This window comes from Dipodomys ordii, unplaced genomic scaffold (genome assembly GCF_000151885.1).
Source record: "Dipodomys ordii isolate 6190 unplaced genomic scaffold, Dord_2.0 Scaffold70, whole genome shotgun sequence".
Lineage (NCBI taxonomy): Eukaryota > Metazoa > Chordata > Mammalia > Rodentia > Heteromyidae > Dipodomys > Dipodomys ordii.
In genome coordinates this window covers 6,448,433-6,462,503 of record NW_012267286.1, presented here as the reverse complement: position 1 = coordinate 6,462,503, position 14,071 = coordinate 6,448,433, and the positions used below count along the sequence as shown (strand labels likewise).

At 38.9% G+C, this 14,071-nt stretch overlaps 1 protein-coding gene across 2 annotated transcripts in view; it reads right to left on the bottom strand.

Annotated features, from left to right (window-relative positions):
• Positions 1 to 14,071, bottom strand: part of Col25a1 (collagen, type XXV, alpha 1) — a 417,880-nt gene that overhangs the window by 228,362 nt on the left and 175,447 nt on the right. The window lies entirely within an intron of this gene.

Below are 14,071 nucleotides of genomic sequence, written 5' to 3'. Positions count from 1 at the left end.
CTACTCAGGAGGCTGAGATCTGAGGATCATGGTTCAAAACCAGCCCTGGCAGGCAAGTCCGTGAAACTCTTATCTCCAATAAACCACCAGAAAACCAGAAGTGGTGCTGTAGCTCAAGTGGTAGAGTACTAGCCTTGGGCTGAAGAGCTGAGGGACAGCGTTCAGACCCAGAGTTCAAGGCCCACAATCGACAAAAAAAAAAAAAAAGAAAGAAAGAAAATGCTTTATTACAGTAACCAACTCATATATTCCAAGGGACTTGGGAGGAATGAAATTCAGCTGGTGTTTGCTATCCTATGCAATCAACTATTACCAAATTAGTAGTGCTATGTTTAGCATTGCTTTCTAGATTTTGTAACCTCATTGTTTCCCGAAGAGGCTGTGGGCACACATTGTTGCTTCATTCCCCCAAATCTACCCAGGTATACATTTAATTTGAAGAATCGGATATGAGGTTTGAATGAATGCAAAAGTAAACTCAAACTGTCTTTTATTTTCTCAGATTCATGGGTTGAAGCTTCTAATGTGAGGTATGGGAGAAAGATCACGGCTGTCATGTCCACCTTCACAACCAAGGTTCAAAACAGCGGTGCTGAGTTCTTGACCACATTCAAGTTGCATGAACTCACTCCTATTTTGAAAGTGCACATGACACTATAAATTCTTACTACCTTCTAGTAGTCAGGAGACTGGAATGTTTTCAGCCCACATATATAAAACAATTCCCAGGCTGCTAATAAAGATTTCACCCCAAATATGATTCATAATGAATATATGGTGTTATGTTTCTTTACAGGCCTGTATTTTATAGGCAGACATTATGAAACAAGACCCAATTTCATATTTCTACTTTTATTAGTACAACAATACAGGCCTCTACTATGTACATGACAAAACTCACTGGTAGACTCTGTGGACAGCAGAAGGATGGGAGACAGAAATGGTGAATCATTTGGCCATTTCATGAACTGTTACTTTTAGGACATTTTATAATACCTCACATTTATTGTTCACAGCACTGTAATACTGTGAAAACTTCATGCTCATAATCTACTCATAATCTACCCAGCTCACAAAGTAGTATATACCAACTCAGTTATGTCAACTTGCTTGAAAGCAAACAACAGTGCTTGGCAGCTACATCTTCACTGTGACTCAGTATCTAGAGGAGCACCAGACGTGCTATTGAGAGCACTTGAGGGGCCAGTGAGTTCTGAAAGGCTGAAGGAAATGATTTTTCTCTCTGTGCCAAAGGAACAATCTGGGTGCTACTTGAGAAATGTATACCTAATAAATTCATGAGCCCAGAATGGATCCCTAGGGAATGTAAGACATTTGGAGGAGGAGAAGACATCAATAAGAGACAGAACAGGCCAAGTGAACCAGCAGAAGGCAATGTCCAGGGACGATGTCACAATCCCAGCAGGGGATGTGGGTGCTGTGCTAAATGCTTTGCTGGGGCGCCATAGAGACAAGGATCAAGAAAACCACTCCAGTGGGCTCTGGGAATTCATGGGTGACAGTGACAGGGGAGTAGATGATGATGACAGTACTTACAGGGTTTTCTTTCCCTTAGAAATCAACCTCTTGCAGTCATAATGTGCATCTTGTGTGGCTCTCGACAAAGAGCAGACCTGCCCACAATGAGCACCTGCAACCCAGGCTGGACAATCAGAGAATCTGAGTGGAAAGGATCATGACATCCAAGGAAACAAATGGCATGGGGCAATAAAGATGGAGGCATCGACTCATTGCATTCAAGAATGAACTCATCATCCTGAGAAAGAGTTCTGGCTATTTCTAGGAGGGAGGAAAACAACAATAACAAATCAGACTGAGCTTATCCTTCTCCACAAGATAATTAGTATTAGATACGCAGAGATGTTTCTAGAAATAAATTCCAGGCAAGGAAAGTTTTTTTTGATGACAATAATTCATTGGACAAATCAGTTTCACCTAGACCTGGTCATTCTTCACCTGCACACCTACCAGAAAGCAAGGCTGGTATGAGGTCACACCTGTACTTGCCCGACAAGAGCATACTCCCTGCCTCTCAGTGCAGCAACTCAAACGTGCTTGGAAGTCTTTTCTGCTGTAAAAACAACTGCTTATATTTACTCTCCACTCTCATTAAAAAGAAGCAAAAGTTTTCAATAAGGAGGTTAGGGCTATCTGACACTTAGAAAAAATATCGGCTATCACATGGCTTATCTGAGTGGATTTTAGAAGTGTATTCGCAGAAAAAGACTCCCCTCCCCACCCCCAGACTCAACTGAAGACAAATATAGACACTCCGTAGCAAGTTTGAGCTGACAAAATTCATTGAATGTGTGTGTAGATGTATATTTCATATACATCTACACACACACCTTTCTATTTTAGAATACAGTGGACATACCCATGTAAAAAAATTTAATTTTATTACTTCCTAAGCAAAATTACTTTTCCTCCAGAGTTTAAGTTCAAAGTAGTATATTTGAACTCTCAAGATCTCATTGAGCCAATAATTGTACAGAATTATTTACAATGATTTCCATGCTAACAGGTTTTCATCATTTTTCTTCTGTCTTCTACCTTTACCTCACTTTTTTCCTTCCATAAATGACTTTGCACCCTGATTACACAGAGAGGAAGGCATCTGTCATCAGCTGTTTTATTGAATTTATCAAAAACTCAAGAAGCTGTGAAAAATGGGGCAAGTGTTTTCAGACAGTAAGTTTAAAACACACAATCATAGACTTGTAGCAAGTAGAACTCAACATACTGCTTGCAAGTGCTGAAATGTAGCTCTGTTAAGTCTACATGTCTTATTAAAGATAACACACTTATAAGTGCAATTTTAATGGTACATTTTATAATCGTTTATAAAAAATAAACCCCCTTTTCAACATAGGCTTCACACACTCACCTGTTGGTCAGAATGCCAACTAGAACATTATCAGTTTAAAATTCCACTCAAAAGTTTATTTTCTGAATTAACAACATTAAGAATTAGAGCGAGTAGACCAATCTGACAGAGCGGTCTGGGACGCTATGTTTGGACTTTGTGTTAGTGATTGACACTGTTAAATAATAAATGTGTGTCACCAACATTAAATCAAAGTTCATATTTCTAACCTTGATGAAACACAGAAAAATTGTCCAAATAAATGTTCTCATAAAGGAACTGTCCTTAGTACAAAGTATATGTTTTTGGTGCACACAAGTAGAAACTTAGTTCGCTGCCTTTCTTTTCCCTTACCATGCAGGGCAGAACAATTTTCTGTAATACTTCCATTTTTAAAATTATTACTCTAAATGTGGTCTCCAGAGAGGTTACAGAAGTCAGGTAAAGAGTATATTTCTTTTTAGACAATATCACCCCTTCCCTGACTCTCTCCCAGTTTTCCCCTTCCTGTCCCCACCTACAAATGGAATAGTTCTTTTTCAACACAGTGTCTAGTGAGTCCCCCTGCTACATTTGTTCACCCATTGTCCCTCCATTTCTGCAAGACAAAATTTGCAACGCTTCCTGGAAGAATCATTTAAGTAGTTGGGTAGGAAGTTAACTGAAGTAGGTTTGGGAAAGTTTGGGGGCTCAAGTCCACCCATAGCCTGAGAATGTGGCCACAACCCTCCTTTCAACTTCATGTTGAATCTCCTTCCTGTAGCCTTTCAATGGCAGTTACATTGCTCTTCTTGCTCTTCCAAGGGCCGCTGCTCTGTGTGCTTGTAACTGCCTGACTTCCTCTCTTCTTCAGCCCTCTAAAGCCTGTTACTATTCAAGATGCACCTGACCTCATCTTGAGTGAAGTCCTCTTCCATGCACTCCTGAGCCCCTCAAAGCCACCGCAACTGTCTATACAATTACAATCCTCAATAATCCTACATTTCTTCTGAGCTGTCCCCTACATTATTGCTTAAATAGTTACGTTCTTTCAAAGTGTGTTTGTCTGTCCTATGCGTTCAGGCATGCCCATAACACTGAACACAAGTCACTTGCCATCACAGTGGGGTGCGGAAGTACATAGATGACTTCCAACTAATCCCTCCAAAGGCCAGGTAATGCATTTCTAGGACACTTGGTCCCTTCGCTGCTTACTAGTAGCAGCTCACACATCTCACTAGAAACTCTGGGTAAAGTAAATTCCCATAGAACCCTGCTGTCCTTAGCACCCAACTCCGAGGAAATCCATTTTAATCTGAAGAAGGCCAGGACACATCACCACTTATTTTGAAGAGTCTGGCTGCTGTGCACGAAAACCCATGTACAGGGCGATGAGTTTTCCAAGATTCATTGAGATGGGAAGCCAGCACAGTGGAACTCAGATTAGAACCCAGCCCAGAGCTGAGAGGCACAGTCTCTTAAACCTTCATGACATGTTGGTCAGGAGCGATGGATGACAGCCCAAGGAAACAGAAATGTGATACGGAGCTTTCCACCTTGAGGTGACTGGGGAAAACTCAGGTTGGGATCAGGAAGAATTTATAGTCTTCTAATGCAATAAAGAAAGTTATTTGTGACCCAGGGAAAGTGACCATGAGACATGGGCTGCTACCTCCTGCCCACAGTCAGATAGGAGACAAAGCCACACCACCTGCAAAGACGTTAAATCACCCCCATGCCTGTGCAAATGCACTGTGCACACCACACACAGTGAAGGACATAGACTGACTTTGGAGAAACTCTCAGCACCCATTCTGTTACTTATTCCCAAAGAGGCTACTGGGAACTTTAAGATGATTGAATCATGGAACTCAAATCATGGGACTCCAAACTGACATGTTGAATAGAAACCCCTTCGCAAACTACTTAAGACAGTATTTTTTCATCCTTCTAAATTCTTTTATTTTGCCCCCCCCCCTTCTTAAGCTGTTACAGAGGAGTTACAGCTACGTAAGTCAGGTAATGAGTACATTTCTTTTTGGCAATGTCACCTTCTCTTTCGTACTCTCTCTCTCTCTCTCTCCCTCCCTTCCCCCCCCCACAGTTTCTCCCTCCGGTCTCCACCCACAGGTTGTATAGTTCATGTTCCACAGTGTCTAGTAATTATCACTGCTATATTTGTTCACCTTTTTCCCTCTGTTTCCGTACTTCCCCTCACTTCCCTCAAAGACAGATAAACAAGGCAAAAAGAAAACAAAAACAACAATGAAGGAAAAAAACCTCCTGTTTCCACTTCCCTGGAGTTCATTTTGACACGTATTTTATGTGATCAGAATCACATAAGCATTGTGCCTTTTTTTTTAAATAGGAAAAAAATGATTTAAAAAGATGCTTCAACCATAGATTCAACAAACGCTACTAAAACTTGTATTTTTTTTACTATTACTACAATTTCAATGTAATAAAATTCAAATAAGATAAAAGTTAAGACTTAAAAGCATTTCTTTACATTTTATTACACTTAATTTAGAAATTTTTTAAAATGTAAATTTGCTAAGTGGCAATGTATATGATACTAATTTAGCACTATTACATGTACAGCATCTTCACTGCTTCTCAGTATTCATTAGAGCTCCAATGAAATGAAAGAAAACACACACACAACTTGGCATATGAATATCTACTAAGAGTTTGAGACTGAGTGATACATTCAGTCTCTTCTACAGTGCTGCCCAAACCTATGTTCATGGTAGAATGTAACTGCTAAAGGTTAGATGAACTATGACTGAAAGAAAAATGTTTCAACTCCAACAACCACTTAATAAAGCAAAGTAAAATTATAGTTACATTTTTATTGCCACTGAGAATGTTAACCGCAAGCCTGGGTCAGATTTCCCACGCTAAGCCTGACTGAAACAAGAAGGCCTTGACTTAGATGATCATCCAGGCATATGTGAAGCTCAGTTGATAAACTAAAAAGAAATGATGAGCCCTGACATGAATAATGCTTTGAAAAATACAAACATACAAATCACATACCCTCTCTCTCCTTCCATAGTCTAAACTCGGATTTCTAATCATTTGTGGATTACAACTAAAAACCTTCCTTCCTCTTAAAAACACTCAGAGCCAAAGAGTATGCTAAAAAAAAATAAATAAAAGAAATGCTGTGATCTGATGAAAACAATTTCTGGAAAATCAAATCTAAGGGCAAACCCCTTCAGGACCAAAGCATGTTTTGCACTATTAATACAATTTGAATGACAATGTCTGGTCACTTCAAAACTGGCATCATAAGCTTCCTTTTTCCTAAATTCATAGTAACTCACACTGGTTTCTCATAGTATTTCTCACTTCCAAAATGCTTCAAACCTCAGAATTTTAGGTAGAAAACAACCTTAAATGTAACAAATCAAACTAGATTCAAAGGTCCTGTTTTGTTTTATTGTGCTGATAAGGGAGCCAGAACTCAGGACCTGGGCACTGTCCCTTAGGCTCTTCATTCAAGGTTGGTGCTGTGCCAACTGGAGCCCCAGCTCTTACTTCTGGCTTGTTGGAGGTTAATTGGAAATAAGAGTCTCACAGAGTTTCCTGCTAGGGCTGGCTGTGAATCACAATTCTCAGATCTCAGTCTCCTGAGTAGCTGGGATTGCAGGTGTGAACCACTAGCACCCAGCCTCAAAGGCCCTGTTGTATTATATTGTCTAGTCAATGCAGCATGTGCCTGTAAAATAGTTTCAAAAAAGAGTGGGAAAGGGATGAATCAACACAAGTGACTGGAGGAGGGAAGACTAAACTTGTCTTCCACTTCCTTGAAAAACATCTCTCTTTAGGTAAAATATCCTCCCAGTGGTGGACAGGGAACTCTTATTTTATCCATTGATAGTTGCATAAAAACCCAGTAAGAAAGCCATCCAAACCACAGCCTCATGATGGATAAGAGACAGTATTTAGGGCTGACTTAGCCAAACAAGTCTCCATTCAGATGGTGCCAGAAGCACAGAGGTTTTTCAAGGCAACCCCCTGAATTTACTTTTCCTCCATTCCATCATATTTGCTTGGCACAGATGCACACTGCATCAGACGAGAACCAGGAAATCCATCACCTTAATATCCTGGACCATTCCTAGTCACTTGTACCATGATCTCTTACTTTCTTTAAATAGAGTGTAAACAATGATTTCTCCAGTAGAGTGTGGGGGTTTCTAACTGCTAGCTTAGGGATCTTCTGTTCCTTCTCTTCCTATCAGTACAATTCTTTGGGACTTAGCTTGATTCATAGACATACCTACAACTTGACACAAGGTTCTTAATCAAATTGCTTAGATCACTTAGCATTAAGATGCTACATTTTTGGCAACACATTCCATTCCATATGACTGATAATTTGGATTTCGGATCAGTGGAAATGTAGATCACCAAGAACCGACTTACAAATCCTTACCCAGAAGTTAAAATCAGCCTTTCTTCAAGTCACCTGAAAAGCTGTTATACGTACATTTGATTTGCCAAAAACTATGGAAGGTAAAGTCTTCTAGTGATAGAGAAAAGCAAATCAGCTTTAATATGTACCTAATCAAGAATGTGAATGATCAAATTCGACACTTCATCGTTTTCTAATATTTTTCAGGTTTTTAAAAGATATCCACTTTGTTCTACTCCTATTTAATCTAACACAGTTTGTGAGTAATGTGATATATTTATTATCCCCACTCTACTATTCCAAGCATCAACAGTGTTATAACACACTATAAATTTTAGTGTATGATATTCAAATGCTATATATAATTCTCTTGTGAGAATATACTGGTGTTTGTTTTAAACCCAGGAATAATGACAAATTATGTGCTCAGACATATTTTATGATAAAGACATTCACCCATTATTTTCCCTGGGAGGAAGCATAAGGATGCAAAACCAACATGGCAGAGAGAGACAAGGCCAACCTACACTTAGTAGAGCAATGTTGTTATTGCCATTTCTCTTTCTTGGATAAAGAGAGAAGAGATGGCCCTGTGGCAGTAGCCATGGCAAATCCTGCAGGGCTTATATGCATGCACAGAGCTGAGCTACTCGCCTAAGGGTCGCAAAAGTACAGGTTGGCAGATTCAGATTTATGCAGATGTTGAAGTTTAGGAACCAGAAGAGTGGGAAACTGCTTGAATTGAAATATTTGTAGACAGTGATAAAAAAGACAAAGATAAAAAAAATTAAAGGAAGAAAACAAGGGGGTTACATGATAGTCAATTGAACACTGCCATTGTCACTTGCCTGAGATCCTGTCTTCATACATCACAAAAGGACCAATGGCTATTCACAAACTGTTTTCTTTTAACCCTGCTTTCCCAGAGAATGAAACTTTGCTACAGTTCATAACTAAGAGAATTGCACGTTAATATTATAATGATGCCAAATCAAACGATGGATTTAAAATGTGATTTGCCAACTAGCTGGCTTGAGATAATATATGCTTGTTTTTAAATACTTCAACCAAAACCCAGGCCTGTTATAAAATGGCACCTCAACTAGAGTTCTTAACAAGCAGTCATTTCTCCCTACCTATTCAGGTGTAGCTGCTGCTGACAAAAGACAAAATGACAACAAATTTAGTTACAGATTGAATGGGCTGTTATTTGTAATCCATTGAGCAGCGCAGCCTCTATTCTACGAAGTAAAATAAGGGCCCCATAAGTCAAAAGCAGAACAATGAGCTCTAAAAGTTGGATAATGCAGATAGGTGAACACCAGGTTACTGAAGTTACTTTTCTGGGAAGAATTAAAGCAGAGGGGACTCCTTATTGCTGACTGAGGAAGACTAGAATCCTCTGTTTCAGGGAAAACTGACCAGTTTAGAGATAGATCTGCTTCTTGACAGTTTCCATTTGTGTGGCATTAGCATGTTTGAGTCTTTTGGGGCCTGGTCTTGTCTGGAGGGCCTAGTGCAGAAGTTCAATCTCACCCAACCACTTCCAATAAGTCATGTTCATTGAAATTATATAGTCCTAGTTTATTTTGTGTATGCTGATCCTGAGGCTTGAAATCATGCCGGGATGCTGTTCCTTAGCGTTTGTGCTCAAGGATAGCATCTTGCCATGTGAGTCACAGCTCCACTTCCATTTTTTTTTGTTCCTTTCTTGGGTGATTATTCGGAGATGAGAGTCTCATGGACTTTCCTACTTAGGCTGGGTTTGAACTGTAATCCTCAGGTCTCAGTCTCCTAAGTAGCTAGGATTACAAGTGTGAACCACTAGCATTCAACTTCTGAAGATGGAAATAAAAAATCATGTGAAATAGCAAAGCAAGGGCATTCACGGGGACAGATGGTGTATCCCTTTGCAAAGACTTCTGCATCCACAAACAACTTTTAGACTCTGTCAGTGCACAGACATGACGGCTTTGTTACTGTGGACAGCATTTCCATGACCCTATCCCATCTTACCCATGCTCAGCTTACAGTGTGCTGCTTCAGTTAGACTGAGAAGTGCCAAATTACAAAGGCCAACACCCAGCTGCTAAGACCTGAGCTGCTGGTAGAGAAATGGCTATGGACTGGCAGAAAGTTCTGGAAATCTGATGTGATGTTTGTTGGTTACGGATAGGGGTTCAGAAACACAGGAACTGAGTTGCCCAATAGGAACTTAAAATGGCTTAAAAAAAATAGCTATTGCACTTTGTGTTGTAATTGCTGCACTTTCCTATTTGTGTTGTATGAGTATTTTTACGCATTTAGTGTATTTCTGCATGTATATAATATTTTCTCTCTCAGTTGTTGACCTTGAGGTTTATTTGTGGTATTATTTTTTGGTATGCTTACCACTGCCATATCATCGAATGCATCATTTCTTCTTCATGTTTATGAACTGTAGGAGAGACTTCCCATTCAATTACGGATGCCCCAAATTCCATGACATAAAATGAGTGTCGAGTAGGAATGGAAGCGATGTTCACTGTGCATCTACTGTGTGTCCTATGTGCCTGGATGCTCTCTGCGGATACTTCCCTGGGCCTTTGTACTGGGAAGATACTGGTTCTCAGATGTCATTACCTCTCTTTGCTGACAAAACTGGTACTGGAGCCAGATATGAAGCAGGGCCATCTGATTTCAAAATCTGTACTTTTTTTTTTTTTGGTAGTCAGGGGCTTGAACTCAGGGCCTGGGCACTGTCCTTGAGGGATTTGTTCCATTCTGTTTTATTTTGCTCTGTCCAAGGCTAATACTCTACCACTTGAGCCACAGTTCCATTTCTGGCTTTTTGCCTCTTTTCTCCACTTTCATCTTCAAGAAATTAATCATGACTTCTTAGATTGTAAAAACTGTCTAATGGAGTAGACTTCTCTCTGTAGCATGCAGACATGCCATTGGCATGTTCTGTTACTGGAAGGTGGCTCAGTGATAGAGCACTTGCCTTGCATGCATGAGGCCCTGGGTTCGATTCCTCAGCACCACATAAGCAAAAAGAAAAAAGCCAGAAGTGACGCTGTGGCTCAAGTGGTAGAGCGCTAGCCTTGAATTGAAGAACTGAGGGACAGCGCCCAGGCATAGAGTTCAGGCCCCACGATCAGACCTCCCCTGCAAAAATGTAGTCTTTTCCATGGAGTTAAATCACTCTCGTTCCTTACAACACTATGCATCTTTAATTCTCGTATTAATGGATTGATTATAAGGGCCTCCATTTTCTCCATCTTGTAAAAGAAGATTTTGAAAGACTGAGTTGGGAATATTTTATGAGACTATAGTTTAACTTGAATGACAGCAATTTCCAGGTAAACTTCCTCTTAACTGTCTTGGTCACCTCAATGCTGATTACATTTCTGGCACATATTCAGTATGTACTTTACATTTGATTAATAAAAGAATAAAGAAATTTGTAATTTTTAAAAATTATAAAAGTCAAATGTAAATTAATGATATAAAATTATTTTTTCAAACTATTTTTTGTGTGTGCCAGTCCTGGGCTTGAACACAGGACCTGGGTGCTGTCCCTGAGTTTTTGTGCTCAAGGCTCTATCATATCCTCAAGGCACATTTAAATGAAATCAAAGCTAATTACAGGCCTGGGGTAGATCACTTGTGTATGTATATATATATATATATATATATATATATATATATACACATTGACACATGCATTTTCTTACACCATTTCTTTATCTAAAGAATAGATACATTTATAAAGATATTTTAACACCTTTTACAACAATTTTTAAATATGTTTTTTAATTGTGAAAATACTGTACTGAGGGGTTACAGTTACATGAGCAAGGTAATGAGTACATTTCTTATCAAGCATTGTTGCCTCCTCCTTTGTTTTTCCCCTACCATCCCTTCCCTCCCACCTCCTCAACTCCCCCCACCTAGCCTAAATTGTAAAGTTCATTTTTTGACATAGCATCTTGTACATCTCATTGTTGCAATGGGTCCACCTGTATCCCTATTTAGACAATTTGTTTTTTCCCTTCTGCTCCCCAAATTATATCAATATCAAATACAGTGAACACAGGGGTTATACCATGGGGGAGGGACATACAAAGCAACAACAAAACAAAAATCACATGGTACCTTATAAATACGTTAGAAAAAATAGCAAGAAAGAAAAAACAACTTGTGTCCCTATCTTGGGGTTCATTTCGCTTAACATCATCTTATCTGACCTTTTCTGCTTGTCCCAGACATATACTAGTTATTGCAAATAAGGGAAACCATGGGACCTATGTTTTTTTGGGCCTGGCTTACTTCACTTAAACAATTTTGTCTTCTACAGAAAAAAAAAAAGATGTTAACCTCTAATGACCACTGTTAATTATAAATTTCCATACAAGTAGCCCAGGAGAGATTTGTTTTACAGGAAGCAGAGATGAGGATATGGAAGATGCCACATTCTGCAGTCCCAAGGGGCAGTTATTGCACGCCACTTCCTACCACCTTATAATCAAATTTGAGGACTGGAGGAAGGAGAGAAAATCAGGCAGCCAAAGCAATTTAAAAGTTACTCTGTCCATTTTTTTCTTTGACAATCTAGTAAAAGGTTATTTATCTATATCCTGTCTAAGAATTCTAGAGCTAGTGTGATGGCTAATCTTGATGGAAAATTTATTGGATTAGGAAACATCTAGCAGATTAGTAAAGAACACATCTGGATGTGATAATGAGAATATCATAAACTCATAATAATGAATGTTTTGATCCATTAATGGATTCAAAACTTTGAGAGACTATAGGGAGAGTATTGAACTGTATATAGTAGAGCCTTGTTAGTGCAAATAGGTGTAGGGCACTAAGCAAAAATAGTCATAAGATTTAATGTACAGATGTAAAAATGGAACCAGGCAACTCTGGATGGGGAGGGGAGAGTGTGAAGAACGATGGAAGATGTAACATTGATCCAGATGCATGGTACTCATAAAGTGACATGTTGAATTGAAACCTCTTCATTCAAATACTCTTTAAATTTTTATTTAGTTTTGTCAGTCATGGGGCTTGAACTCAGGGCCTGAGCACTGTCCCTTAGCTCTTCAGCTCAAGGCTAGCCTTCTACCACTTGAGCCACAGCGCCACTTCCAGTTTTCTGGTGGTTTATTGGAGTCTCAGGGACTTTCCTGCCTGGAATGGCTTTGAACCACAATCCTCAGATCTCAGCCTCCTGAGTAGCTATCATTATAGGTCTGAGCCACTGGTGCCCAGCTCATTCAACTACTTAAAAAAAAAAAAAGGAAAAAAAATCAGACATTGAAAGAATGAACAAAATTCAGACAGAGGTAACATATAGATTAAAAAAAATTAAGAAATGTATTAATGGTAAGATTTTGAATCCTGATTGAATAAAAAAAAACTGTTAACTATTTCTAATACACTTTTATAGTAAGAAACTTTGCTTATTTATTCAGTGCAGTAATTGCAGTGTGTCTGAACTCTGGAAGATACATACTGAAATGTCTGCAGATGAAATGACATTGTATCTTGGGTTTCCTTCAAACGCTGCTGCCAGCGGTGAGCAGCGTGTTGGGACAACGGCCATCTGTTGATTACTACTAAGGCTACTCGACTATAAATTAATTTCCTTAAGTTATCTGTAATACATTTGCACTTATATTTTTTAAAAAACACTTCTAATAAATGTTTGTAAAAACAGAAGGAACAAAATGTGCTTTTTGATGTAATAACACTGGCAAAAACATTTCCACTCATTACTCAAATTTATCTGTGATAGTTTCATAATTTGAAGGAGAAAAATGAAGAGCTCTAGAAAAGTGAGTTTGTCTCAACCACCTGGACATGGGCCACGTTCCTTGTTTTAAAGAGCACAAAACAACTCAAGAAAGAGCTCTGATGCTTGGCCTTAAAAGAAGATTCTCTCAAGGACACAGAAGGTAAAGATATTAAGCAAAACCTGCAATCATCTAACCCAAGCTTTAATGTACCAAGAAGCAGTTTTCCCATCAAATATACTACTTCCCTTTAATGACGTCCCCTGATTTCATTTATAGTCGAATATGGTTAATTTCCGGGAGCTGTGATGTTTTCTGTCAAAAACAATGCATTTCATAATGACCTGAATTACCAATTTTTTTACCAAAAAAACTGATTATTAAGGGTGTCACACATCAACCTCTATCAGATTTTTGTGTGTATTTTCAGTGCTGGGTCTCAAAACCAGGACCTCAGACATGCTGGGCAAGCATTCTACCATTCTCTGTCTCATTTAATCAGTGTGTGTGCTAACCCTAGGAGAAAGTATTACTAATCTCTTCACAATAAACATAAAATACCTCTGCTTTACAGAATTATCACACACTCTTGTCTCCCGCTCATATTCCACAATTTCATAGAATAGAACTTTGTTACAGTGTCATGTGGCATTGCCCACGAACATCATTTCTTAAAATCAGGAAACGATGAACAGAAAAATTTCGATTCTCCTTTCCATGTCAGCTTTCCTTCCAACCACACCTACTTGAGATCAATAAATTGTCATTTCTATTTACTTGGAGAGTGCATGGGTGAGTTTTGTTTAACCTTAAAGTCTGACTCTCTGCGAGGGAAACCTAAGAACTTTTGAAATTGTATACTTTACAAGAGAGATTCTCTATTAAGACTGCAATTTTTGCCACAGTTCCCTAGATGTAATACGACTCCTAAGTATCTGGAAGAAGTATTTGGCTATGATGGGAACTGTAGAAATCAGTGTGAGGAAAGTCACACAAGAA